This window comes from Onychomys torridus, chromosome 19, assembly GCF_903995425.1.
Source record: "Onychomys torridus chromosome 19, mOncTor1.1, whole genome shotgun sequence".
In the NCBI taxonomy this organism is placed as follows: domain Eukaryota; kingdom Metazoa; phylum Chordata; class Mammalia; order Rodentia; family Cricetidae; genus Onychomys; species Onychomys torridus.
In genome coordinates, this window is record NC_050461.1 from 31,868,713 (window position 1) to 31,895,186 (window position 26,474).

At 40.1% G+C, this 26,474-nt stretch overlaps 1 protein-coding gene across 4 annotated transcripts in view; it reads left to right on the forward strand.

Moving 5' to 3' along the window:
• The first annotated feature begins 432 nt into the window (after positions 1-432).
• Eya4 (EYA transcriptional coactivator and phosphatase 4) overlaps positions 433-26,474 on the forward strand; it is a 253,185-nt gene continuing 227,143 nt past the window's right edge. For all 4 annotated transcript variants that reach the window (XM_036169267.1, XM_036169268.1, XM_036169270.1 and 1 more), the window contains exon 1: positions 433-658. The gene's annotated coding sequence lies outside the window, so the exon portion shown is untranslated. The remainder of the gene's footprint in view (positions 659-26,474) is intronic.

The window sequence follows — 26,474 nt, forward strand, 5'->3', positions numbered from 1 at the left end:
AAAAAAAAAAAAAATACGATGACAACAGGCACTTTCCCGAGATCGAATAAAAAGGAAGGGCTTCTGCGTTCGCCTCGGTCCTCTGCCCTTCCGGCGGCCAGCCGCAAGGCCCCCAGCGGCCACCCTAGCCCCAAGTCGCCGGCGGCGACGTGCCCCCGCCTCTAAGGCTCCAGCTCCGCGCGCGCAAGTGAGAAGCTGCCCGCGGCGCGGCGCGGCGCACGCTCCGGCTGGCTCCCGGCTTGCGCGCAAAACTTCCACCCGCTCGTCGCCGGGCCGCTGCCGCCCGAGAGAGGGGACCCGGCTGCGGGGACCTGCGGAGGGACGCCGGGGCGCGCGCGCTTTCTCTTTTCTTCTGCCTTCCTCGCCGCTCGCCCGCGGGGACTTTTGGCTCCTCTCCTTTCCTCCTCCTCCTCCTCCCCCCCACCCACCCCCCTTTGCAGCCGGCTCCCCCACCCCGCCCTGTTTCTCCCCCACTTGTGTAAGCTATTTGTTGGGGGGTGGCCGAAAGGGATGTCCTGTTTTCACCAGAGACACAGCGCGAAGGGAAAACTTAGACACTGGAAGGAACGAGAGTAAAGAGCCAGATCCGACCGGCGGATTAAGGGCTGGGAACAGACAATTGAACTTCAGGAGCCCGAGGCGGTCCAGGCCGCCAGAGGTGAGTACCCTCTCTCTTCATCCAAGCGGGATCCTGGAACCCAAGGGCTTCCGGATTTGGAGGATCCCCAAACTGTCCCCCGGAGAAAGTGCGAGCGACTTTGTAGTGCTTGTGGAGGTTTCGGGGGATGGGAGACGCGCGCCGGCAGAGTGTGTGAGCCTTGAGCTTCTTCCCCGGGTGACCTAAGACCTGTGTCCCACGGCCAAGGCCGCTAGGACCTCAGAGGTGCGCTTTGCCTAGAAGGACCCTCAAGGACCCTAAGAAGAAGGTAATCCTTCTTGTTCGCCGCTGGGCGGCTGTGAAGCGGGCGCGGGACCCGGATGGGTCTTGTTGCGTCCAGGGTGCAGATCTTACCTGACTGCACCCCGCCCCCCGTGTCTCCGGGGCCCCTGCACCAACTTCTCCCCACTCCCACCCGGTGACATTTAGAACTTTGTGATGACCAGCTACACGGAGCAAGGGTGCTACCCCTGCGTCCCCTGGAGGGCCGAGGGCGCCTGGGTGTGTGTGTGAAGCCCTGCGCGCGTGTACTCAGGGGCAGAGCTCTGAGCTCCAGGTACAGGTCGCCGGTCAAAAGTGCGGCGACGACCGCACTTTACTAGTTTCTATGTGGCGTGGACGAATGTCTCCCGCAGTGTGCCAGGGTCTGTGAAATCAGAGGCGCCTGGTCGGAGGAGAAGCTTTCATTGGCTCCGGGAACGGATGTCATGGAGCGATTCTGACTGCTCCGATCGAGAGGTCCGTGTTGGGGAGAGCAGGTTTTCTCTCTGAGCCGGCTGGGTCTGGGGAGGCCATGGTGAAATGGGACTGGGAGGCAGACCGTGCGAGTCCGTTTCATTTCACACGCTTAGCAACATAAACTTTTCATTTTATTTTTCTAATAGCACTTAATTTTTTTTTTTCTTTTCTTCGTCTTCAAGATTCAAAACCACTCTAAGAGAGATTGGGGAGTTTTTGGCCCAGTCCCATGGCTGAGCAGTAGCAAAACTAAGGGAGTGCAGTTTGATTTTTTTTGTTTTTCACCCTCCCTTTGGTTGGAGTGATAGCGCCTGGGTTCACAGGCACCCATCTTTCTGCTTCCCGGGAGGCTAACCGGGTTTGCGATTCAGGTGGGATCGGTATGGTCTTCTTCTCCTTCCCTACCAACAGCGCTGGAATCATTCTGGAATTCTAATGAACCTGAGGGCCACGAGGAAGGTGCGCATCCCCGCGCCTGGACAACCTAGGTGGCCGCTAGCTCCAGGAGCGGTGTGTGTTTTGGTTTCTGCGCAGTTCCACGTGGAGCACCCCCGTGTGCGTGTGTGTGTGTTGTGTACTTGATCTGTGAGGAGGTAACTGGAGTCTCGTGTTCAAACCCAGTGGGCCCTTGGCCATTAATTTGCTTTCCTGGCTGTCATTACAGACACTTCCAAAATCTGATACCTAAAGAGATCCAACAGGTTGGGTTTCACATTAAGAGCCCATACTTAACAGTTTTCTTTCTCCCTTACCCGCTTTGGCTCGGCACTCTGGGATCCACGTAATTGTTGGAGCGAAATACATCTTCTCCAATATGGCATTTTGTTGCTCTTCTTAGCGACGGCCTTTTTGCACCTTTGGGCTTGGTCAGTTTCAGCACGGGCTCCTGGGGGACTTAGGTGGGAGTCTTTAGGAGCATTTAGCAACTACGGGTTCCCATCAACAACTTCTGAAGTTTCATTTACCCGTGAGTGACTGACAGGGTCCGAAGTGGACCATAACTTTTTGTCGGTTGAGTTTTTCCTCTTTTTATTTTATTTAATTTTCGTTTTTATTGTTAAGACTTCTCCAGAACGAGACTTGGATTTGATACAACTCCCCAGTAAAGTTTGATGTTTAGGCGGAAACGGTGCCTACTTTTTTGTTTACCTTTTAAAGAATATATATATATATATATATGTGCGTGTGTGTGTGTGTATACACACATATATGTGTATATATTTATTCAAGCTTATACTGGAGGAACAAAAACTAGGGGGGATCAGAAAGGAGAGAGTTCTAAAACGAAATAATTTGATATGCTTTGTGGTCCATTTTAAGAGGTTTACATTCAAAGACATTTTGTACTTTAGAAAAATAATGTTATCCCAAGAAATAAAAAAGCAATAGTAGCACGAGGCAGACTTTTTGGCGTGTGTGGAAGGACTGCCAGAGTCTGTGGCCATCACACCCAACATAGACAGATGTTCCTCACTTTTACAAACCGGAAAAATAGATGTTCTACCTGTTTAAAGGCTGTAGGTAACTCAAAGGTAAAACTTTTTTTTTTGTTTTTTGTTTTTTTGTTTTTTTTTAGTAATGTCTGTACATGAATGTTAAAAACAAACAAATATCAAAACCTTCAACGGCAGCAGCTTTGGCCTTAATATAGTTGAGCTGACTTCAAATCTCACATTCTCATGATTAAGGACCAGGCATAGTCCTCCCACTAGGTGAGGGTCTGAAATAAGGAGGTGTTCAAAAGCCTATTCACCTTTGCGAAGCAGCTGAAAAGACCATGCTTTCCCATTTTGAGCCCATCTCATCCAATGGGATTTCACACTTTTAAGTGGGAAAATGTATTCAATTCTTCCCTTTTTGTTAGTGTTTATTTCAGTGAACATTACACATTTGGCTTCCTGTTTCCAAAACAAACTGCGTATGTATTCACAAGTAGTATTGTGTTAGCTAACACATTCAGATAAAAGAGCTTTAAAACCCTATAGCTTGTGTAAACACACATTGATTTGAAAACAATTTTATTCTCATTAAGAAATAGAGACAGAGGTGTTCAGGTATTTTCTAAAAGCTGGATGAAAAACTGTCTTTGTAGAAAAGTTTCTTTTTGAAGAAAGATTTGCAGTTGGGCGGTTTGGCATTTTAACATACATTACATAACATATATTCTCCATCTCTAAATTTCCTTTTATTTATATTGTGATTTACGGTGTAAATAAATTTCACATAGCAATGGGAAATGCAGTGTCCAGTTTCGTGATTTTAGTCACTGGTGTAAGTTCTGCATGGCTGATGCCATGTCTAAAAATATATTTTTTTGGCTTGGCACTTCATTTATTAAATGTGATGAACTGGAGTTAAATTATGTAGAAATTTTGAAAGAGAAAAATGATAGAAAAATCTATGGCTGTGGATAGGAAAGTTAGGGTTCTGAAAAATTCACGTTCTAACTTTTAGATAATAAAATTAAAGGTTTGCTTTTTTTTTTTTTTTTTCACTTTCACGCAGGGGAAGCCCACAGGTTTTATGCAGAATTCAAGAAGAAAGATAATCCCTTTTGAGATTCAGTGAAGTGCTAAGCAATTTAAGAATTGCAAGCATTTATTAGGTTTTACATTATCTTCTCTCTCTTTTTTCTCTACTGGGTAAACTTAAGAACATTCAGCATTCAGTAGAAACAGGCCCCCCTTTGCAGGGAGTTTCTTCACCATAGTTCTGTACTGCAGCTGCTGATCATATTTCATGGAGCTGTTAAAGCACTTATAACCTAAAATTAGGTACTGTCTGGTTGTAAATATTTCAGATCACTCATTTGAGAAACAAACTGAAAAGTCTGCCATCAGAAGTATGGAATCCTATCATGGAAGAGTTGGGCAAACCTTTACCAATTGCTTAGCTATCTTCTTGGTGAGACTAAAACTCTGACAGTTTCTTTTTCGAATGAACATTACCTTTCCACACTCTCCACTCTTACACTGTGTGTCTCAGTAGAGTATCTTAAACTAATTGTATTCAGAAGTACAGTTGGGGGATTTTATTACAATGGTTACTAGGTGAAGGAAATCAACACCACCCCGGAATGGATAGTGGCGGTGTGTACAGACTCCTCTCATGGAATTTTCCTGGTGAACTCAGAAACGACATGCTTTTTCAGGCATTTGCCCTCCAGATGGGCTAGGTACAAGAGCGTGTTGAACTGTTAGCATGTTCAGTGCGGCATTTCACAGCTTGATATGTTTGAGTGCAAGGAATTGAATATTCATTAAATTGTGCACGGAGCCAAACTTGGCGTCATTTAGCCAGAACTTGAGTGGAAGAAAATAAACAAGAGCCACATATTCAAAAGTGTCACAAAAAAAGTCACTTTGCTGGCTTTAAGAGGTCTGAAGACTTTGTAAACATTACTGTCACTGAATAATGCTGTGGCCCAGCACATTAGTGTATATGCCCCAGTGACGTGTCACTTTCTTCTGAACTCCTGTGTTTTATTCTTGCTCTATCCATGTGTTTGTTCTAGAGGGGTGCAAAAAAATGGGCACACTGCTATCCATACCCTCCTCTCTCTTTTTAAGAGAAAGAGATGAAACTGATTAATTTTAAAAACAGAAACCGTGTTGAGCCATCAAGCTCACATTTATAGGGAAGTTTAAGACAGTTTCAAAGAGGTGCCTCTAAGTCTCACATAACCTTTTCTGTCATTCAAAGGTGCTAATTGATCTTAGCACTGACCTAATAGTATAGTTTGATATTTGAAACCTTTCAGGATTGGCCTGGCCTTTTTCTCACCCTCTAATTTCAGTACATGGTCGATAAGGAAAGACACTGGATAAAAACATCAGAAATGGTTTTTTTTTTTTTCAGATCAAACATTTTAATGAAATATATCCATAATTTCAAACATTTTTACAGGTAGCAAGCTACTTTATTTTAATATCATTTTGGACCATGGAAGAAAAAAACCACACTGCCATATTAGGACATTTAAGACTAACTGATAAGTAGTTTTGTTGGGTTGGAAGACAATATCTGTTATCACATTTGGGTATTTTCAAGCCGAAGTCTCATTGTACCAGTATAATGTTGATGTCATGAAATTTTATGTTTAAGATTATATTTTCTTAAGTATATTTATATCTTAAAATATGCTTTTAAATAAAAACAGTTAAGGAAGGGTTGCCAGATAGCTCTCAATACAAGTCAGCATCGTATGGGCTCATCATGACCTCTCTGATGGACTAGCTAGCAGCACTGTTGTACACAGTTTATGGGGCTAGCTAGTCCTAATCCTTTCAATTATGCTGTAAAGGAATGAAGTAGATGCTTTTATTCATCCAATTTTACTGGCTAAAGTGCTGAAAAACAGTTTTACAGCGGTGGAATGGAGCCAAGATGCTAACTTCACAGTGTGACTCACCTCCCTTCCTCTCAGGCACCAGGTTAGGCCGTGGCTCCCACCAATTATTCGTGGGAATTTTGAAGGAAGGGGCATGATAGTGTGCATTATTCGTTACCTAGGAGAAACTAGATGTTAGGAAAATAAGCTTAATTATACACTGCCTTGTAAGTGTACTAATTGTACTTGAAATTGAAATTATACTTCTAATTTTGTGATGTTGTTTAAGACAGGCCACAAAATGTAATGTAATGAACTGAAACACATTTAAATGTCCAGTATATATACATATGTATGTGTGTGTGTGTGTGTGTGTGTGTGTGTGTTTATGTGTATGTGTGTGTGCATTTCTGTGTGTAGGCTAGAAGACAACTTGAGGGAGTTGGTTCTCTCTTTCTACCAACTAGGTTCCAAGATGGAACTTGGGTCTTCTTCAGTATTGGTGGCAATTGTCTTTACTCACTGAGCCATCTCATCCTATGTAAGGAAACACAAGTAACAGCAAGTGCTTGGTCCAAATAGGCCAAATCAGAAAGTTTGGTAATAAATACTGGTTCTATGGAAACACTTCTCGATATTTTGCAACCATCAAGAGTTCATGGGCACCTCTGTGGAATATTTGCTTTACTTGTAGGATTTTCCTCTCCCTTTCAAGCTTTAGCCTTAGGTTTGATGTTAGCAGTTTTCTTGATGGTGTTGTGCAAGCTTGACAGCTGATTAAGAATCAATCTACACTTTATGTTCTGCCAGCTAGTAAGGAACAAAGTGTCTAAGTGTGTGCATTGGGTTTCTAGAGGAAGGCTAAAATTGTAAGGGCCCCGGTCATGTTTCAGAAATCCTTTAAATTTATATGGTTATTATACTTTGGGTGTATACGTTTTCTCTCTAGGTGAACATTTTTTCCTATTAATAACTCTTAAAACTTTAATTTTTTTTTGTAGGAAGTCAGTGGTTCTCACTGTTATGTTTTTATCTATTTTGCTACAGGCCTCTTTTATTCAAATAAAAGCTGACAGTGTGCCTGCCAGAGGGATGTCAGGGCTCCGTGTGACTCAGGAGTGCATAGCCTAAGAATTACTCACCACACTCATCTTTTACTGTCCGTGGCCTTGGAATTCTCTACAAAAATCTCTGGGCATATGAAAATAACTACAGAAGATGACAAGCCTATTTATGACAATTCAGAGTACCTGCTCTAGTATCTATATAGTGTATTATCATTAAAAAGTGGTGGTGTGAGCCTCCAGTCATAGTTCCTGGAGAGGCGGAGGCAGGAGGATCACGTGAACTAAGATTTGACTTCATAAACTGGAGGTTGGACTACATTATGTAAGGACAGCCCATGTCATAACAAACAAGCAAATGAACAGACTCTCAAGTACCACAGAATATCCATTGTGGTGCTCCAGGAAAGGCTCTGTTCATGTCCCTGTAGCCAGAATAATCTATTCACTGATCTCTGCCTTCAACGCTGAGAGCATAAAAACCAGTGTAAGTGTCTTCCACGTGTAGTTTCTTGTCTTGCTGAGGCAGGACACAAACGTTAGTTACCTCTGTGTGGGCTTTCCTGGTACAGCTCATCTTTACAGATTTTGTGAAGACGTACAATCACTGGCTTAAATTCATCTGACTCAATTTTCATGTCAACTATTGCTACTGTTTCTGTTATTTTTCCCCCTTTCTTTGCAAAATGAAAGGGACATTTCTCCCCAAAGACTCCAATGAAATCATAAAAATTTATATTCATATACTATTAAGTTTAATTCCGCTCACAAAAGCAACAGCATTAAGGTTGAAATTCTATCTTTAATTAACTAGGTGTACCTCACACAAGGAGGCTTAATCTTCACAAGGTCATACATACAATTTGCAGACCTCTGCATATTCCCGGAGGAGTGATCTTTTCATTACATTTCATCTCTGGCTTTGAACTCCTTAATGCTCCATGATTTGAAAAGACACAAATGCTGTGATTAAGATGTTGGGTATTTCTAATATAATGTTCCCAGTATGCTGAAAAGCAGTAATGACTTGGAGAGTCTACAGAACTGTTCTTTAGCTAATCCCTTTCCCCAGTCTTTTGTACCTGAATGCAAATGTTTTTTTCGTGTGTGGGTATGACCTAGGAAATTTTAGACAAACTTAATCACAATGTGGGTAAGACACATTCAAATTTCCTTCTGCCAGTCTGCCTGTAAGCTCAAACTGTGTTTCTGGTAGGTAACTAAGAATGTATACCTTGGACTGAGGAGATATCTCAGAAGAGGAATTGAATTTAGTTCATCCTCAAAATCCACGTTAAAAAGAAAAATACAGTATGATATGGCATCATGCATTTATAATCTCAGTGCTTGGGGCACAGACAGGTGGGTCTGTGAAGGCTTGCTAGCCTACCAGCCTAGACTGTTTATCAAGCTCCAAGCCAGTGAGAGATCATGACTCAAAAGAAAGGCAAACAGCACCTGAGGAATGACTGTCTTTTGACACATGCATATGGATGTGCACACAGTGGAACACACACACACACACACACACACACACACACACACACACACCAGATTTCAGTAAACCTAATGAGAGATTGTTTTTATATGAACATTAGGGGTTAAGATGAAGGTAATATTTTGTTCTGTTTCAACTGGATCAAAAGAATTTTAATTTAGCTCTATTTTATATCATGAGTTGTTTTCAGTTACTAAAGGCTTTCTTCATAGAAGCTGAGAAAATGTTTTGACACTGAAAAAATGCTTTCTAAATGGTTTTAATTATTGGTACTACTGAAGGCATGCAAAAGTTAACAGGAGATGGAGAGCTTTACCCCCACTACTCAATATAATTTTGAAGATGTTGGGGCTTTTTGGGCCTTATATACTTGTTTTCACACCTTTCTCTGAAAATGTTTAGCACAATGGATTAGTTACTGTAACCAACTCAACAGGTCTAAACCTCAGGCATTCATATTGGATGGACACTTGTTCTGTATAGATCTGGTCACAGTACTCTTTGTTATAATGACTGTAATTGTGACATCTTAATGAATCTCCTAGACTGTTCTGGACCAAGTTCACTGTCTTTTAAGAGTTTCTTACTTCTCAAATATTTACATGGTTTTACAGTTATTTTCAAGTCCTGCTGACAGCTAGATATCTGTAGAAAACTCTCTGTTGCCTAGAAAGCAGATTCCAGAATTCCCAACAGGACTTACAGTATCCTTCATTCTTAGAACATTGACCAGATTGCCATTTTCCTCTCTCAACAAGCACTCATAAGATGTGTTCTCTCTAGCCATAGGGAAAACTGCACCTCTCAAATTTACTCAGGTCCCTCCCACTTTGTTTCTTTGTGCCTGTAGTCTTAACTCCACTGTATCCTTTCTTGCCTCTACAACTTCCATTTCAACCTCTTTTCCAAGATCTGAAATGCAAAGTATTAAGTACCTCCTTCAGAGCCCAAGTTGGATATTTCTTTTCCTTTCCTCCTAAAGCACACAGTTTTCGCTTTTGGTTTTGTTTTTGAGCTGAGGATCGAACCCAGGGCCTTGTGCTTGCTGGAAGAGAGCACTCTACCACTGAGCTAAATCCCCAACCCAGCACACACTTTTCCCCCATAGTAGCATAGCACTTCGCACATCGACTGGAAACATGGTGATATCTAAAGTCTGCTGAAGATGAGAACTGGTTGGAAGGCTCAGCTGTGATTGTCATCTCTGTATCTCCAGCACGTGGTGCATCATTTGACACATAAGTCTGTGGTACTAAGATTTCCTTGGAATGCATAAGTAAAGAAACTGTGTGTGAGAACAGTGCTACTGAGTGTAGACATCCATCCCCGCCATGAGTCTGGTAACAATAGGAAGACACCATGATCATTTCATGGCTGGAAAACTTAGGAGAAACTTCGGGGACTTGGGATATTAACGCAATAGAGTTGGAGCCCTGAATCCAGGACAAGGCCCAAACTATACGCTGTGTGGATATACACATATGCATGCATATTTACATTCCGGTGAGTGTGTACATGCATGTGTGTGTGTGCATGTGTGCACATGTGTATATGTGTACGTGTGTATTTGTATATAAGGAAGGGATCGTACAATGCACAATTTTTACTCATATATTAGTAACTCAATGCTTTTTAAAAAATATTCATTTATTTGTATGTGCCTTGGCGTTTTGCATGTGTAAGGGTGTCAGCTCCCCTAGACCTGTAGTTATAGACAGTTAAAGTCGTGAGCTGCCATGTGGGTGCCGGGAATTGAACCCAGGTCCTCTGGACTAGCAGTCAGTGTTCTTAACCGCCAAGCCATGTCTCCAGCCCCAACTCAGTGCTTTAGTGGGTAAGAGAAAGATTCTAAAAATCTCTGTAGATGTGGGCATTTCACAGAACTTTAAAATGTGAGGGACCCAATTCCTAAGCATAAAGGGAACCAGGGATATGGCTGCTTGGGTTCAAATCCCAGTTCTGACAAAAAAAAAAAGGCTTCAGAAAAGCTAGTTCATTGCTTCGTGTGATTATGACTGTTTTCTTGTGTGCAATAGAACATGCTGCATGAGTTTTTAAAAGAGGATTACGTAGCTACACCCATGTAAACCATGAAGAATGATGTCTTATGTGAGTGGTATGATTTTGGTTGTATCACTCAGTAGAATACTCCCAATGATCCAGATGGTTAGACTTGTAAGGGTTTTCTTTCTTTAACCTTAAATTGTGAACCAAGACTGTCTTTAATTATAGAAACTGAGCATTCTGGGGTCATCTTGGTAAATCTGAGGCTGTATTCAGAGCTCTATGTGCAGAGATTGTGCATTCTCAAAATTCAGCTTATACAACTGAAAAAAATCACATTGTGCAAGTATTTACATTACAATTATCTAGTTATATTTGGGCTTGAATTAATGTGGCTCCTCAACTAAGCTAAATAATTAGAAAAACACTATACAATAATACTACTATTTTACAACTAAAACCCTTGTCCCCACTTGCTTTTTGAAGCCCAGAGGTATTGATTGGTTATAAGTAAGGACACAAATTTTCAATAATTCATGGACATGATGAACTCCATGTAAGCATACGAAAAATTTTTAGATATTTTTATGATTCTTACCTCTAAGAAGTAAGATTCTAACCAGTAAGAGTTAGAAATGATTAACATCTCTATTTCTACAATGTACCACTCAGTCCTTGGACTGCTATGCAAAGATCAGCAAGATGAAGCAGAGGTAAAAGTGGGAAGCTAAATGCTTTCCTTCAAAGTTCAGCAGCTGACCTGTAGCTGGGGTCATTTGTAGAAATGTGACATAATGGATGCATACCCTGACTCCCTCCCATTAATATGTTTAAATCATAGTTTCTCAAATACTGATTATTGGGGTTTGGGATTGGAGCATTTGTTCAAGGGAATGTTCTCTTGAGCATGGCATAATGTTGAGTAAGTACCCTGGATTCACTTGCTAGTTTCCCCAAGACCCTGTCTCCTGCATAATGGCAGTGACTCCAGACATTGTCTGGTTATACTGGATAGAAGAAAATTTTCTCCCAGTTGAGAACATGTGGCCTAGGCAGACCTTCATATCTCTTGATAGAGTGAAAAAACAAAACAAAACAAAACTCCCAGAGCTTTGCCTAAGAGGATTGCTCTACTCCCAGTCAAGTGTGGAGAATCCTAATTCCTTCCTCCTGAGTTTAAACACAAATGCAAACAATTCTCATTGGTCTGTGTTGATAGATGAATTTCACAGAGAGGATTTACAGATAAGCTTAGGCAGGTTGACCATCTTCAGCATATTTTCCTTTTCTGTATTTGTGTGTGCAGGGACAGACTTCCTGGGGGGATACTCAAGGAGTAAATATTTGTTTGAACTACCTCTGCTAATTCTTCTTCTCATTGACACTGTTATTCTTCACAGATAGCTTTTATTCAGTTCGTAATAATGACAATTACCTAATTACCTATCCATTTCGATGAATAAAAATATTCAGTAATAGGAAAACTTTACTTGTTTAGTGTATAGTGTCTGTCACAAAGCACGTAGTCTACTGACAGTAAAATCCAAGTTCTTGATGAATTGAACCATTTATTCTTTTGTAAAGAGAAAATTTCAGATGGAGATGGGGTGCAACTCAGTGGTGGAGTACTTGCCTAGGACACACAAGGTTCTGTATTTGATACTTATGGGGGGCATGACAGAGACAGAGATAGAAGGAGAGCAACAGAGAAAGACACAGAGAGACAGAGAGAGAGGAAGACAGGGAGAAAGAAGGAGGAGAAAAATGCTGGGGAAACAGGTATGTGTGCCACTACACTGAGCAGAAAGGATTGTTTGAACATAGCTTTCTGTTTACATCACAAGTTTGTAGGTTTGAATTTAGTAACAAGCACACAACTCTGAAGAAAGTAATAACTAAGAATATTACGTGGAAAAAAAAAAAAAACCTTTCTACTGAGGCGGTACCAAACCTTAGCTTTTACTGTCTAATTCTGTTGGGCTTGTGTTTAACATACAGTTTATTTGAGGTGATGTACATTGACTGGAAAGCTAGGCTACAGTCTGGACATTGCGCCTGAACGGGTTAGGCACTTAGGGAAGATGTTCTATAAGTCATCTGAAAAGGAGAAAGCAGAACCTGTAATGCCAAGACAGGGTGAGAGCGAATGATGGGCTCTCCAGCTCTGAGCTAAGTGGGAGCATTATTTTGAACTGTGAAATTTTACTCTTATAAATGCAGGATCACACCCCCATTCATATGAGCTATGAACAGTAGATGATTTCTTTTTACCTCATAAACTGGTAACTGGAAAGATTCCTGAAACCCTACACTATGTATTATCTTAAGTGGATTTACTTTCATTGTATTGGGACTATAAATCATGTCACATGGACAGTACCAGACTGACCTAGGGATTCCACATTATTCACTAATTGATACTCATGGAGAAGGATCATAGAGAAACTTGATCACATAAAGAGAAAGAGAGAAGAGGGTGGGAGGAAAGGAAGGAGAGAGAGAGGGAGAGACAGAGAGACAGAGACAGAGAGACAGAGGGACAGAGACAGAGACAGTGACAGAGATCCTGTGGCTTATAACCATAACTTTTAAGTATAGTTTTAGGGAAGAATATAACTGCAAACTGAATTCACTGTATGTGACCAAAGCATCTTTCTAAGAGAATCAGGACCGTCGTGAATCAGGACCTGTCAACAGGGAGATGAAGTAGATACTAAAGGACCCAATGTAGATGGGACCATGATGGAGGGGTTGGGTTGGGAATGATTTAAGTTGAGGGCTTAAATTAGGGGTTTTTGGACTCTGAGGGAGAGTTCTGCCTTATGCATTGACAGGAAGCCCAAGGAAGACACAGCAAACCTCATGCCCATCCAGGCACTTCATGCCAGACATTGAACAGGAAACCTGGTAGCCGCTTAGGCACTGGAGAACAGCCAAAAACCCAGAGGTTCTGTTTTTCCAAATGAGCACTTCCCTGGTTCATAAATCAGTAAATACCCTAGAGTATTTAAGTTCTGTATCTACTTTCCCAGGTTGGTTTCTTGCACTGTAGGTTTGAACGTGGAGAGATTTACTGATTTTTAGAACTTTTTTTGAGGGGGGAGCATATAATACAAGCAGTCACTTCCTTTTCTTTCCCTAGGATTTTTCTCCTCACTCCCCTGCCCTCCACTACCCAAACTCCCTTAGCCCACCTACCTCTTTCTCCTTTGCTTCCTATCTGAACAAAAACATATATCATCTGTCAAGGCTTAGCTCAAATATCACCTCCTCTGGGAAGCCTTCCCTAATGCTTGGGAAGAATTAATTATTCTCTCCACAATACCATGACATTCTATTTGGGCTATTAATATAATAGCATATTATATTGGATTTAATTGCACTTGAGTTTGTCTACTAGAGGAATTCTGAGCTCCATGACAAGAATGACCATATCTTTGATTCTCTGTAACCCCAATAGTGGAAATATCGATAGTAATGGGGTAGCTGAACTAATGCATGCATGTCTTCCAAGAACGCATGCTAAGCTAGATATCTACAAAGAATGAATCCTGTGTATGCCTTAGAAAATTAATTTTCTATTGCTTATAGTCATAGAAATCATTTATTGGCTATTACCTATTTTAAATTATTTAAAGTTTTTTTTTTTTTTTTTTTTTTTTTAAATACCAAAGTAGGCCTGTTTTTCTAGTGGAAGAATAGTGCCCAGCATGATCTGGCATTTTAAGTCAATTGGAAGATTTCTGGTTGAGGAACCATGGTGTTCATACCTCTGGTTTCATGTAGAATGAAACACTGACCTCTTTGGTTGCTTTCTGATGAAATACGTTTCACGTTATTTTAAAGAATAGAATGTTTAACCTGCAGACTGAAGGATTTCATCTGAGAGGAAGTGTGCATTTCTGTTAGTATTTCAAACCTAGAGCCCAGACCTCCCTGGTGTGTGAGAAACACATGAAACCATTGGTGGGAGGAGTTAAGTCTTTGTTCAGTGACAGTTGAGGAGGGAGCTGGTTTTGTTCAAATTTCTAGTGGTTTGTTTTTAGGCATTTTCCACACAGAGATGAGCAAGACCCTTCAAAACCACAAACTTGCTTACGTAGGGGGGAAAAAACCCTTCCTATGTCCAAAAATAACATTAAATTAAGACTATTGTTTCCAGTAGCCTTGAAAATTGTGGTTTTATTTCCTTGTCTGAATCATCTCGGATGAAGCACACATTTGCACTGCATCACAATGAACCCTAGTTGCTCACTGTCAGAGTCGGGGCAGAAAAATGGGCGGAGTCTAACCTTTCCATTTTTCTTAAGATGCGCCAATAAGTGACAGCAAATACATTGATCCAAATAAAGCAAGAATAAATAAATATATGATCCAGTGCCTTAGACACCCTGCATCATGCTTTGCATGTGTCTGTCACAGAGTCACAGACTGGGGTCAGAACAACTCTGTGCATGTTCAAACTCTGTAGCTCATGAGCCATGATTGTAGTAGGAGTTAGTATTGACAGCAGCAGTAGCTGCCTCATGGAACTGAGAGAAAGGATAACCGAGGTCACAAAGGACAGGCAGTTGGTTCAGCACCGAGACCAGGGTCCTTTTAAAAACTGACTCCTTTGAATAAACTAATAAGTGTGTTCACTATTCTACCTACTGGAAAAGAGGAACCAATGCTGCAAATGTATACCACTAAAGCAGGATTCTTTAATCAGTCATTTTTAAAAAACATATTAACCATAGTTGTTGCAACATTGAAAGAAAACCTCTGAAGGGTAACCTGTGAGGAGTAACTGGGAAGGGACAGGGGATAGAGTCCTACTGTAGTCTTAGTGTTCTATTGCTGTGAAGAGACACCATCACCAAGGTAACTCTTAGAAAGCATTTGTTTGGAGCTTGTTACAGTCTCAGAAGGTTAGTCCATTATCATGGAGGACAGCCTGGAGGCACTCAGGCAAATATGGTGCTGGAGAAAAAGCTGAGAATTCTACATCTAGATCCTTAATCAGCAGGAAGAGAGAGCCACTGGGCCTGGCTTGGGCTTTTGAAAAACCTCAAAGCCCACCACTAGTGACATCCTTCCTCCAACAACATGCCTCCTAATCCTTTCAAATAGTGCCACTACCGGGTGGCCAAGCACTCAAATCTATGAGCTCATAGAAGCCATTCTTATTCAAACTACCACACCTACAGTGTTCATGTTCTTATTCTTGGTTTGCTAGCTGATGACATGTATGTATCTTGTGTTTTTTTGTGAATACATATGTGCATTTTTTGGTGTGTGTGTGTACTCATGGGGAAGAAGATTCCAGTCAACCTTCTGCATCATTCCCCTGTAGCTGTCCATCTAGTTTTCTGAGGCAGAGTCTATCACTGAGACATGTTATGAATTGTCTGCTTCCCCAGAGCTGAGATTATAAGTGTGTGCCACAATGCCTGTCTTTAATGTAGGTACCACGATCAAACTAAGACTCTGATACTCGTGGGGCAAGCACTTTACTTACTGGGTTCTTCCTGACACTTGATTTATGCATGTATGCATATATATTATACTTTATTAAACTGTTAAAAATGGGGTCATATTTAGAGTAAAAACTGAGTTTAATTCTCCTTGTCTTTCCTGTCAATCAAGGTAAAATATTCCTTGGTTTGCTTCATTTTTGACGTTTTTTGTTTGATAAAATATATAAATAAAAGAACTAAAGGAAGATAGAACTTATTTACATTTTCATTGTCAGGCGGGCACACTGATTCTCTTAAAACTTGCTTTTGCTATGCTAAATCTTGAACATGTCTCTGTCACACTACACTGACCCCATATCAGTACCTACAGGTTTGAATATTCTATTTATTGCATATATGGTTTCAGAATTTAACTGCTTCTCTCTCACAATACTTGGATTTGCATTCAGGTTTTTATCATCAAAAAGAGTTTCAGTTATTTATTTATTTTTCTTTTCTGTGCTGGGATTAAATCCAGGGCCTTGCACATACATGAAGGTTGACAAGATGCTTTGGAGAAAGATTATGATACCTTGCATCCTTATGATAAGGCTGGGGTCTCCCTCAGAAGAGCCAACTGCAGAAAATTTTACCATTGTAAATATTGATATTTTTGTTAACAAGAATGTTTATGAAAGTGAGTTCTTTGAAATCCAATACTCATTGAAAAAGGATTAGGGCAAATAAACTTATTAACTACACACATAAAAATGTGTGTGGTTGTTGGGTGGTAGTGGCACACACCTCTAATCCCCATACTCAGAAGGCAGAGGCAGGCAGATCTTTGTGAGTTCAAGAACAGCCTGGTCATCAAAGCAAGTTCTGGGACAGCCAAGGCAGTTACATGGAGAAATTCTGTTTCAAAAAATCAAACCAAAACAAAAATGTATGGTAGATATAATTGCCAACATAAGAATTATCATGTTCAGTTACATAAATATCCATTGTTCATATTTGCAGTTCTTAAATTAATTGGTAAGAAAATATATATCAATGTATATTGTACTACAGTTTTTATTTAACACTGTTTCTCAGAATAGTTTGAGTTGTCTCTAATTGATATGACTGATGAAAACTTATAAGGAATTATATGTTATTGTTTTATTTAGTGCCTGCTATGTGTCAGACATAGTACAAAGTATCATATGTATAATTTTATGTTTTAACTTATAAATATGTAGATATATAGTAATGCAGAATTGCCTCATTTAGAGTGTGTTAATAATATTAGCATTTATGAAACTATCAACCATGTTGTATTGATCAATTTATAAATCTGAAAATACAACCCTTTCCATATTAAGATTAAACTAATGTATCCAAACATGAGAAGTACTACTTAATCTTGGTTATCAGAATGCAATCAACATACAAAATTTAAGACGACGTACATTAATGCTGTTCTTTGTGGTTGGACTTTCATGTCAGAGTCTTTATATGCAGATAATTCATTTTCCACAGTTCTGATTAAGATTATAGTTGACTTTAAATGGTTATCTAGAGCCTTTAAAGATCCATCCAACTCAAAATAGCTAACATATTCTGCCAGGGTTGGAAAAATATGGCTATCAATTTTTGTGTGTGTGTTTTTTTTTTTCCTGCAGAATTTCCTGTTATTTTAAGGGATTCACTAGGACTTGTGCACATAAAACTGAAAGTTATATTACTGTAGGGAGACCGCTCTGAGCCCCTGAGAAGGAGAGCTTTTGCTCACTTAAGTACTGCGTGTATGTAGAATAGCTAGCATTTCCCTCCCAAGAAATTTCATGTATGCAGTTAAAACACTCTTAAATTGATTAAGGGTTTGTTATATATTTCCAGAAGCACTCAAGAGTACTTTTATGGTTATAAGAGTAGAGTGCATTAGAATGCCAGAAACCAGTGAATACGCTGGAGGCCCTCAAAACCATGCCCGACATTCCTGACTTTACCATATAAACATGTGGGGTAGCCTGGAAAAACAAAACAATTCTCTTTGCTCCAAGGTAGGAGTGGCCTGTGAAGATAGCACTTTTATGCACTTGAATATTAATTTGATACTTTCTCTGTCAGAAGTAATTTTTATTACTTAGCAAATAGAATGGAAGGGCAATAAATATGACTGATATTTGTTTCTCAAGTAAAGTATTATTTTACATTGATCTGAGCCATTACCTTTATACTTCTTGGAAAGCATATTATAACAACTATTACAGTATTTTGCCTATTAATCAGAGAAGCTAAAAAGCACTTTATAAATGTTGAATCAAAACTCTCCTCACTGTGAGAGAATTAAATTTCAAGCAATATATTCCTTTTATAGGGTGAGAAACTGAAATATGGAGAAATTACAAGATTTTCCTAAAGCCATACATTGAGTCATGGCAAACATAGAAATCTAGGATTCTGTTTGCCTGATTCAATCTGAAACTCTTTAAAAGGATCCATTTCCTGGCCCATGCTTGAGAAGTTTTCCCTCAGTTAGTGACTTATCCATTCATTCTTCATACATACATTTAAAAAGAATTAGTGTTTTTGTAAGATTTGACTTTTGGCTCCCCAAATGGCATGATGTTTAAAATATATGCAGCGTATGTATTGTTTCTTGAGATACATTTCCTTCTCCCCACCAATGAAAAAGAAATTGGGGGATCAAACAAACAAATAAGAAGGATGGTTCAAGAGTGGGACACAGTAATGGCCATAGGTGGCACTGGAACCTCTCTAATTGCACATACAGCCCGGTCAAGTGCTTGAACTACAGCTTAATAGAAGCCACCCAGGTAGATGTGGAGCAGAGTGGTGACCAGAGGATGCCAGTACTCATGCAGAGCATAGAAGGACCAGTGTCCCCATGTCTAAAACCAAGTGTTATTTTAGGGTTAATTTAACCAGCAGGGGGAAAAGTATGGCAATCCCTACTCAAGCTTGCTGAGTTACTTTTTTGTTTGTAAGTTAAAATATAAAATACTGTCATTGATTTGTCATCATTAAAGATGTCTATCGTCATACCTTGCTTTTATTTATTCTCCAACTGTCCTCTCTGTTCCTTCTCCCCTTTCATTCTTTCTGGTCTCTTCCCTCCCTCCAAGTAATCTCCCTTATACTTTCTTGTCCTCCCCCTTTCTGTCTCTCCGTTTCTTTGTGCATACCTATGAACATATATTTTACATACAACAAAAAATGTGGTTTTGTTTTTCCTGATTTTCACTTCTCAACACTAAAAATTTTCACTAGGCATGATCTTTTTGTTGTTGTTGTTGTTGCCATTATAACCTTTATCTTCCAGGCTTTCTTTGCCTTTTCCCGTTCATTAACTAAAACAAGTAGAAAGCTCTCGCTAAAGCAAATAGTGTTTCTCTGGACCTTCTCCTTCCCACTTTTCTATCTCCCTATGGTGACTGCCAGCAAGGTATATAAGTATCTTCCCAGAAAGCGAGTATGTGGCACCTCAAGGCACAGCATCCTCTAACAGATGATCCAAGGCAGTCCAGCTGCCAGCATCACCTCTTCCACAGCTAGGGAGGGAAGGGGCAGCATTTCTTGTTTTCTTGTCTTTCGGTGGTTCCTGCCTACAGAATCCAACGTCTCTGTTTTTGGAAAATTCTTCTCCCAAGAAGCTCATTGGACACAAGACCATTTGTACACCTGGAAAGCAAATGCATAGATTGCATAAAACCAGCCCAGGCACACCTCAGTGCTAGGCAAGCTAAACCTTCCTGTAGTTTAAATGTGAATATCTTTTTTTTTTTCTTTTACATTTCCTTTAGAAGAATTTAGTTTCAAGTGAACTAACTAACTAACTAACTAACTAACTAACTAACTAATAAAATCTTACAGTCTTTCCCAAAGGAACATTCTTACTGCTTTGAAAATTTATTGTCATTTCAACCAATTGGTTTCCTTCCATATATTTGGTTAATCATAAATGTGATACCTGAGTATAAATTTCTGTTGACCTATATCAGTACAATGTCAGTTTGTAATGGTGTGATCTAAAAATAATGATGTACTATGGCCTGGCTCATATCTACCTTTTATTTCATGCATTTCCTAGGTAATTGTGCTCTGTGGTTGACTGGACTTGCTGTCATTTCTGTTAAGAACCAAATATTAAAAGAAAAATTTCATTAAAGATGTGGTCTGCTTAACTAGGAGTATATAAGGAAAATGTGATTTAGGGGGTGGCATGGGTGAAAGCATTCTCTTAATATCTTGCAGCCTGCCAAGCATGTGAAGGCAAGATTTAGTTTATGATTTGTGGCTATGGTGGACAGACCAGAGAGTGGAAGTTCTGACATGTGTGTTTTACACTAAAACAAGGAATAATTGAAACCCAGAAAGGTGGCTTTGTTCCCTGAAGCTAAGAAGTTTCATGTCCTGTATCTACAGAACCATATGATTATCCTGTAAACAAGTACTACTTACGTCTATGTTCCTTTTAATCCTAAAACAAAGAGCTATTACCGAACCAATTCCATTCCCTTCATAACTATATCCACTTGCCTTAGCTACGGTTCTTTTGCTGTGATGAAACACCATGGCCAAAAGCAACTTGGGGAAGCATTGGTTTGGTTTACTCTTTCCTAACACTGTTCATCAACCAAGAAAGTCAGGACAGGAACTGAAACGGGAGGAACAGGAGGCAGGAGCTGATGCAGAGGCCATGGAGGGGAGCTGCTTAATGGCTTGCTCCTCATGGTTTGCTCAGCCCTGCTTTCTTACAGAACCAGCCCAGGGATGACACCATCCACAATGGGCTCTGCCCCCACATCAATCACTATTTAAGAAAATGGCTTACAAACCTGCCAACAGCCCAGTCTTTTGTTTGTTTGTTTGTTTGTTTGTTTGTTTGTTTGTTTTTGGTTTTTCAAGACAAGATTTTTCTGTTTAGCTTTGCACCTTTCCTGGAACTCACTCTGTAACCCAGGCTGGCCTCGAACTCACAAAGATCCCCCTGCCTCTGCCTCCCGAGTGCTGGGATTAAAGGCATGCGTCACCACTGCCCAGCCACTTGCTTTCTTTATTAAGAAATTTTTATTCATTTTACATACCAACCACAGGTTCCTCTCCCATCCCTTCTCCAGCTACCCCTAGTTTTCCACCAACCCACCCTCCATCCCCTCCTTCAAAAAGGTAAGGCCTCCCATAGGCAATCAGCAAAGCCTAGTTCATTCAGTTGAGGCAGGTTCAACCCCCATCCCACCCTCCTCACCCCTGCCATAGTCCTGCCATAGGTAAGGGCTCCAAAAAGCCAGCACATGCACCACAGCCCTGTCTTATGGAGACATTTTCTCAGTTGAGTCTCCCTCCTCTCAGACATCCATAGCTTGTGTCAAGTTGACATAAAACTATCTGGTACATCATATCCCCTCTCTCCCCTTCTAATTTCTCCTCCTTCTTTTTTTCTTTTCCTGTCTCTCTCTTCCTCCTCCTCGCCAGGTTTCTCTTGAAGTCAAAACATTCAGTAGAGAAGCACGTGGAGTTACCACAACACCACATTTATTCGAGACATCTCTCTTTGAAATCTTACAACATTGGCTCTCAGTAACCTTTTGGATCTGTTGGTGCTATAATGGCAGTTTTTCCCCCTCAGGGTTATGGTATTTTTGAATGCAATCACAAAGTTGGAATACAGAGGTGTTTCGCTTTTTAAAGGTAGGAACTCTCTACGTAACTCTGGGTAGCTCAGTGTTCACTAAATAGACTAGGCTGGCCTGGAACGTTCAGCAATTCCCTGCCTCTACTTCCTCACTTCTGAGCTGTTGAGTATACAACCACATACATCTCAAGAATGAATTTTATACTCTGATACCACAGGGAAATTTATTCAGAGGAAACCATGTACAAACTTCCCTGGAAACTATGAACATTTTTCTTAGTTGTCCTGAACTTTAGTAAGTGAAACAACATCATACTTAAGTCAATATTTTACTGATTCACTGTAGATAAAATTCAAATAAATGGCTTCAATTTGGTAAATCAAGTTTACTACAGCAACATTATCTCGTGTCTACTTTGTTATTTGGGGGAACCTCTCCCTTAAAAAATATGATTTTTTTCTTGGACTCACACTTTGCTTGCTGAGAAACTGATTTTTGGAATAATTGGCAGGAAGAGGTTATTTTAACTGATTTTGTTGCCTCTGACTATAATTATAGAGATGAATACTTACTTGTGAAGTTTGTCTTTAAATTTACAAATTACACAAATTCTTTGGTGATATCTAACTCTTTGACTATTTTATTCATTGGTTTATTTTTAAAAAATTCTTAAAAAATTAAAAATTTCTTAAAAAATTCTGTGTACTTGGGTACAGTGTTACATACTTGCAATGTCAAGATGTAGAAAGCTGAGGCAAAAGGATAGTGAACCTAAGGCCAACTTGGCTACAGAGTGAGATCCTGTCTCAGAACACAAAAATGTTGTGTGCTCATGCAAGTGTGTGTGCACATGTGCATGTATATGGCATATGTATTTATGTGATATTCATAGGTATATATGTGTGAAAGTGCATGTTCCTTTGAGTCCCATCACACACATGCCATTCTTTCATGTAGAAATCAGAGATCAACCTTGAGTGTTGGTCCTCACTTTTGACTTTAAGAAAATATATTCTTGTTCCTTACCATCACTACACACCCCAGGATATGTTGGTCAGTGAGACAGGGGATTCTCTTGTCTCCATTCCCCATTTCACTATAGAAGCTCCAAACTGTAGCTTTGAAGATTGAAGCTCAGGTCCTTATTCTTGCTTGGAAAGCACATTGCTCATTGAGCCTTCTCTCACCACCCCCCACACCCTCACCCCCAACATATATACATGATTTTTTAAAGATTCATTTATTTTCATTTTATTTGTGTTTTTGCCTGGCATGTGCATGCCTGATGCCAATGGATGCCATAAGAGCACGTAAGATCCCCTAGAACTGGAGTTACAGGCTGAACCAACCTGTAGGTTCTGGAATACAAACTTGGGCCCTCTGAAAGAGCCTCAAACATTATTAACCACCAAACCATCTGTCTAGCCCATGAACACATATATTTTAGAGAAAGTTTTTTTTACCTCTTTTCCCCTAATCTGTGTGTTTGTTTTTAATATGTGAGTCCTTCAGTTTTGTTTCTCTTTCTCCTATTCCTAACCATGTCAGTCATAGCTCTGATATGCTTTATTGAGCTTACCCTACAGTTTGAAGTCTTGGTTGGCTACTATTTTACTGCTACATTTGGTGTTTTGGGGGTGCTTTGTTTCCTTATGTAGTTTATGATTTTTAATAGGTTTCTGTTAGAATCCTTTCTGTCTTGTGAACCAGTTTTGATCTTGCTTCTCCACAATCTTTGGTCTAGGCCTTTAGAGTCAGTCTCAATTTCATTTATCCAGTACGAGGTTTTCATGCCATGAAGTAAAACTTTATAACGTACTTTGTGTAAAGCTGAGATTTTGATTTATATCATGGAATCATTTTCTTTTATTCCACCCTCAAAGGCTCTGTTTCAAGATGAGCTTCCTTGTCGAGTCTGGGGGTGGCCTGAGTTTTTGCCTCTACAGTCAAAAGAGCAAGGCTTTCACACACTTATGTCATAGGTTCTCATTGTAGCTGCTTACTCATCCACATCAGTGAATATAATAACTTAGCAAACGCATGCATAAACAAGTGTGTCCTCGAGGTTCTTAGGTGTGGCCAGTTGATCATGACTCCTGTGACCCTCGATAGTCTTATCTGATTGTTCAGTTTTGTTCAAGTACCTTCTGTGTCCTTTTGATTTCTCTCTCATATCTTCTCTCATGTCTTCTGATCCAGTCTACTTTTAGCTAAGACATCGTTCTGAATTCTCTTGGCTTCTCACCTGCAACATCACAAACCTCCAGATAGTCTCTTAATTCCACATGCTGCTCATTTCACCATTCAGAAATCCAAAGGAGGTGTGTCACCATGATAGTATCAGATTTCATCTTTTATTTAGGGTTTAAGACAATCAAAACATAATAATAAGTACTCATTTTCTTTCCCTCAAGACCATTTTATTATTCATTGTTTCACTGTGTCTGTATTAAAGAAATCCATCACATTTTGAATTTACATGGAATGATAAAGTTAAAAATAGGAGTATTAATGACTGAACAAAGCTATTATTCAATTTTAAAAGTTATCTAAGATTGTTAAGATTGATGACTGTTTACAACTAATTACATTTGTGTAAGGCTGGTACAGTACCTGGAAATCACTGGTTGGTAGAAGATTTATAATTGGACAGAATTGAATGTCACTGTGTAAGAAGGTGCATAGATACTGATGCATTGTAAAGAATGTAAAAATGTTTTTACTTAGTATATGAACAGCAAAATATGAGTAGAGAATTTATTCTAATCCTCCTAGTGACCAAAGTGGTTTATGGTTTTGAAAGAATTTTTTCACACAATCCCAAAATGCAATGCAAGTAATACTTCTGTCTTCACTTTGTGGATGAGAAGCATGACATTTGGAGATAGTGAACTTCTCTAGGTTCCAAAGTCATCTAGTGACAAAGCCAGGACTTTGTCAACTTTATTCTAATCTTCTAGAAATTCTACATCTCTACTCCTGGAAAAATTATCATTTTGCTATGGTCTCAGGAGTTCAATTTTGGAAATGTATTCTTGAACCATTTTAAAGTATAACACATTATCCTCAGGAGGGGCACACTATCACTGGATATGCAGGAAGTGATTCACACAGTCAGATAATCTTCACCAGAAAAGGTTCTTAGGTTACACCAAAGAGAGATTTATGACTGAGGGGAAAAAAAGACTGAGTCTAAGAAAGGGCTCAAATATTTTCTCCCCTGCCAGGTTACAGAAGAGCCACATGCATCAATGCAGGATAAACAAAACACTCATCAATGTAGTTGTCAAATATAGGTGGGGAGAGAGGGCTCAGTATGAGAGAAGGGAAGAAGAGGTGCAGAGCATGCCCAAGTGTGTAAAGGTAGCATGTGCTGTCCCGGATCAAGAGTCTCTTATGTGTCCATCTGGAACTGTTCGTCATCATTACCTTTGTGTTTTTCAACCTCTCCATTAAACTATTGACAATCATTTACACAGAGGAAGCAGAAAACATTGGTTGAACCTGCTTCTTAAAATTCAAGTGATTGGGATTTTTAATTGCTGGAAATTTTTGCCTTCAGGTGAATGTACACAAATAACCTGGATAATTATCATGAAATTAAACTTATTATAACTTTTAGCATTAAAAATATTAATATATCACTACCACCACCACCATGACCATCACTTCCAATGCCATCATCACCATGACCACCACTACCAACACCAGTATGTCCACCACCGCCGCCGCCGCCGCCGCCACCGCCACCACCACCACCACCACCACCACCACCACCACCACCACCACCACCACCACCACTGTTTAGTGGTGTTGGGAGTCAAACCCAGAACCTCTGCATATTCTAGGCAAGTCTTCTAACTTTGAGCTGTGCACCCCACCCTAATCCCATCATCCCATGTTATTAAAAATTTTGTGTTACAAGGATGATTCTGCAAAGTCTGTGTGCTGTCTTTATAAGCAGTTCAAAAATAGCTCAGCCTGTAGTTTGTAGCCTTGGCTCCATGTAAGGAGCATGAAGTCAAACAAGGTACTTGTTACTATTCACCTAAACTTGTTTCTTGGACACCCCTACTGTTTTCCCTTTTTATGGGCAGAGAACAGAGTCATGTGCATAGACCAAGTACACTCATCTTCACCTCTCTGAGCATTTGGCCATGGACCTGGAGCTAGGTGTTCTTTGTTGCTGTTGGCTTTCCTCTCTGGCACACTGCCTGGGCAGTGGGAGCCAGCCAGTGGCTCACCCAGCTTTATGGCCCCATTACTGAAAGGTAGAAGGCCCTGGAGATAACTGGGTGCGTAGAAGCTGGGAGGCAATTTTTCCCCCCTCTGGAGTGCTGCTCACAGCTATAATTCCCAACAATGGGGTGAAAAATGCAAATTCTTAGACTTCCTTCCTAGTTGTGGTTTTACACAAAGCAGCTTGAACAGTAAAGATAATTTAATTGAAGACTATGAGGATAGCTAATAAAAACATAGGAAGAGTGAGAATCAGGTCCAGCAACAAGTTGGTCTAGGTGCCGGGACGAATCTCCAACCTCACTCTTGTTCTTCTTTCTGGGTGAACTTCTGACTCTCCCTGCAGATAGTTTTTTTCCCACAAAGCTATGAAAATCTTCCATGTTCTACATCTTGCCACTGAAGGAGGAGTAGCTTGATATTTTTCCCATGTCCTAAGCAAGATGCATCCTTAGGTACAACTCATTTGATACAATAGAATAAGTCCAGGGAAACTCCTTGATGGCTTGACCTGAAAATAGGTCCATGTAAGGCACATGCCGTATATGTCTACATGTACTCCTGTGTGAGCAGGTCTTAATTATTGTTTGATTTTGTCCAATTGAGACAGTCTTTCTGGCCTCAAATTTGCAATCCTCCTGCCTCAGTTTCCTTAATGTTGCAGGTATGTATCATGATGCCTGGTTACAAACTTTAATTTTTTTCTCTCAAAATGTGCTTCTGAACTTCATTTGAAGTTTGGAAATCTGAATGCCAATCCACAGATGAACTGTCTTGATGTCATAATATAATTTAGGGATGCTTTCTCTTGACCTAGACAACTGTCTAAGTTCAAATGCTCTACTTACATCAGTGGGGCTGGC